Source organism: Octopus sinensis, linkage group LG2 (genome assembly GCF_006345805.1).
Source record: "Octopus sinensis linkage group LG2, ASM634580v1, whole genome shotgun sequence".
In the NCBI taxonomy this organism is placed as follows: Eukaryota; Metazoa; Mollusca; class Cephalopoda; order Octopoda; family Octopodidae; genus Octopus; species Octopus sinensis.
In genome coordinates this window covers 10,798,199-10,802,156 of record NC_042998.1, presented here as the reverse complement: position 1 = coordinate 10,802,156, position 3,958 = coordinate 10,798,199, and the positions used below count along the sequence as shown (strand labels likewise).

The window sequence follows — 3,958 nt, the reverse complement described above, 5'->3', positions numbered from 1 at the left end:
CCGTCGGTCCAGCGTCCCACGACGGAGGCGCTGGTGGACGCCATGGGCTTGCTTCTCCAGGTGCCTAGTCGCAAGCCCACTGACTTTTCCCGGTTGATTTTCGCTCCTGTCACCGCTTCGTAGTTTTCAGTGTCTCGCCGACCAGCTCGATGTGCTCGTGGCTAGACACTATGACGGTGACGTCGTCCGCGTATGCAGACACGCTCGTCCCGCATCCCAATTCTCGCGGGATGCCCCTTAGAGTCGCCAGCTTCCGCAGTAGTGGCTCAAGAGTCAATACGTATAGAAGCGCCGAGAGGGGGCATCCCTGACGGACCGAACGTGCAATGTCGAAAGGTCTCGATAGATGTCCATTTACGCGAATTACCGAACGGATGCCTCTGTACAAGGCAGCTATCCAGCCGCGGAAGACGGGACCGAAACCAGCCGCTCTCAGGACTGCCTCCAAGTATCGATGGTCTACCCTATCAAGGCTTTGATTGATCCAAGTTGATCAGGGCCCCACCCATGCCAGGTTCGTTAACTACCCTGTCTATGATGTAGCGCATCAGATGGAGGTTGTCATGGATGGTCCGGCCTGGCACGGCGCATGTTTGCGCCTTGTCGACCAGTTTCTCGATGACAAGCGCCAACCTCTTGGCTAGCACCTTGGCCAAAATTTTCAAGTCTGCATTAAGCAGAGTGATGGGCCTAAAGTTATCTATTACATTTCCCTTGTTAGATCTTTCTTCAGCAGTGTTACGGCTCCTCGGCTCACAAAACCAGGAATGCTCCCGTTTTGCTGCCAGTTGCAGTACACCGCCGCCAAGAGATCTCCAAACAAGTCTGGCATACAATTGTAAAGCTCGTAGGGTAGACCATCCAAACCCGGTGATTTGTCCCTCGAGCATTCTGCCATCGCTTCCCGCACTTCCGCCGCCGTGATGGCACCTTCGCAGCACCCTGCCTTTCTTGTCGAGAGTCGTGGTAGGCTATGTAGGTAGGCACTGAAGTCCAGCCTACGTTCTTGCCCTCCACTCGTTCCGAACAGTCGGGCAAAATGCTGCTGAACGGCCTCACACATTTTACTTGGCTCGAGCAATTCGCGCCCCTGTTCATCTACCAGTGACCGAATGGTGGCTTTGTTGCCCTGTTGCGCCTCTGCCACCCGGGCCTCTCTCGCGGCTCCAACACCTTCGTTCCTTAGAGCACGCATCCTAGCTCTGACAGCACATCCTTCGTGTTTGGCGTTGAAGTGTTGGTCGAGGGCCAACCTCGCCGCCAAAACGTCGGATGCGATGCCGCTTCTAATTGCCTCTTCTAGCTTCTTAACTAGCTCACCCTCTACTCTATTTCTATCTATGGCTAGTGCTTTGCTGTACCTAATCGCTTCTGCTTTTACTGCTCTCTTGAGGGCAAACCACCATTTGTTGTTGATGATGGCTCCCGTCAAACCCTCTTTACTAGTGTGCTAATCCGGTCTCTGAAAACTTGTCTCGATGGGAAAGACGCGTTTAGTTTCCAGTATCCGGGACCCTGCCTAAGTGTCTTACCTAAGTCTAGCGTACATGTCACAAGTTTGTGATCCGTGTAGCTGACTATGTGGAATTGTGGACATCCTGCTATCTCTATCTACTGTCCTACACAGTATCCTATCTAGATACGATCTCGACGACCCGATGCGGTTGCTCCATGTCCACGTTGGCGCATTCGGGTGGTCTAGTCGAAACCTGTCAGACAGTTGAAAGCGTCTGAGCAGGTCTCTGAGGCATTTGCATCCCCGTCTATTCCTATCTCTACCCACGTAGTCTACATGCGTGTCCAAGGTAGCATTCCAATCCCCCACTAAGAGTAAAGGACGAGACGTTCCCAAGAAAACTTCTAGACGTTGAAAGAAATCCGCCCGACCTGTTAAGGGCGGTGCGTAAACGATAGATAGATAGATAGATAGATAGATAGATAGATAGATAGATAGATAGATAGATAGATAGATAGATAGATAGATAGATAGATAGATAGATAGATATGCATATCCATGTACAAGAAGATAAAATGAACAGACTTTAATCTAAATCAGATGGACACTTTCTGTACATTAGCAACAGCTGATAGCGGCTGAGTACCCCACATCTTATACATATTATTATATAAACATTATATGATCATGATCCAGCAATAGCTGTGCACTAGGACGTCATCAGGTGTGTGGCCGTGTGTGCATATTGCATTAATATATATATACATAAATATATAGGTATATATACAATTACATATCCATGCATAAATAATATATATATATATATATATATATAATATATACACATATATATATGTAAATATATACATGTATATATGTGTCTCTGTATGTATTTACGTATGTATGTATGTATATATGTATGTATATATATTATATATATATATATGTTGTGTACATATACACATATCACAAAACATATATATATATGTATATATAATACATGTTTATATATATGTCTGTGTATGTATTTAATTATGTATATATAAATATATGTACATATACATATATACACATGTACATATACATATATATTATATATATATAATATATATATATATATATATATATATACAGATGATTTTGCATATATGTATTTTATTTGTGTATATGTATGCATGTATGTATGTATGTGCGTATGTATGTTGACGTGCATGTATTTCGTCCAACGAACAATTCGTGTAATCCAATCATGATTAATACAAGTTACAGCAACACTGATAACATTAATTACTCTGCTTTAGCAAATGTGTGTAATGCTGTGTGCTAAAGGTTTTGATCGTTTGACCTCTAAATTCTTTAAACAAACGTCGGTGTATGGGGTGAGAAAATAATAGCCTTCTAATAAAATATTCATTCCAAATTGTAACCATAAAATTAGCGTATCTGCTATCGCTCTTTTTTAGTACATTTGGAACAGCTCGGGTATATTTTTTGAAATTTTTTTGAAATTTTTGTATTATTTTATTTTAGTTTTGGTTATTCTGACTCTTTTGTTCCCAATGAAACTAAATGTCTTAAATTTTCCCATCGAAATTAGAGCACCATTAATGCTCTTTTTATTATAATGTTTCGGCATACTTCTTTAAAACGTCCTATTCTGCTGCGTTCGTTTATAGTCTTATGGTGGTAGATTACAAGCAGAGCTGAGCTGAGAACAAGTTAACTTTCTGGGCCTTCGTCTGTCGCATTCAGCCTGTGTATGTTAACTAATAGAGAAAGATGAAACAAAATTTTCTGAAAAACTTCATGTAGTTTTATCATTTAATGAACTCTATAAACTATATCATGAAATAGTAGTATGAATTAGATAATACTTGTTTGAAATAAATATACTAGACATCTTCTACTGAGTTGCGACTCAGAATAGACAGTCGGTATTAATAAAGTGACTCCTCAACTAAACGCCGTATTATAAGAAAGTATGCGAAAATATTTACTTATACAGTCACGCACGCACATAAACATATGCGTACATACATGCAAGTACATATACGCAGACATACATACATGCTCATATATCTATATATATGTGTATATATATATATATATATATATATACATATATCGCTTTTTGGGTGCAGACATTATCGAAGACCACACATAACCTCGATATCTGCCGTTCTCGGTTTCTTTATTAGCCACAAGGGCCCAAACATAGAGGGGTACAAACAAGGACAGACAGGACACCACAGACGGGACAATACATAGACCGAATATGATGAGATGATTATATAATAATGGGATTATGAATGGCTGAATGCACCCCTCATTACTTGCATTGCCATTAATCTTTTTAAACTGTCCGTTTTTATCATGTATTTACATAATTAATTCGTCCTAACCACATTATTATTGAACCGTTTATGTTCTCTAAGATTGTTCTTCTATTTCCGATATTATTAAACATAACATAAAACAATACTCTTTCTTTCTTTTTTTCCT

General features: G+C 40.7%; 1 long non-coding RNA gene across 1 annotated transcript in view; it reads left to right on the top strand.

Moving 5' to 3' along the window:
* Window positions 1-1,221: 1,221 nt before the first annotated feature.
* LOC118762232 overlaps window positions 1,222-3,958 on the top strand; it is a 4,486-nt gene continuing 1,749 nt past the window's right edge. Inside the window, exons 1-2 of the long non-coding RNA XR_004997985.1 lie at window positions 1,222-1,240; window positions 1,736-1,738. This is a non-coding gene — a long non-coding RNA (uncharacterized LOC118762232). The remainder of the gene's footprint in view (window positions 1,241-1,735; window positions 1,739-3,958) is intronic.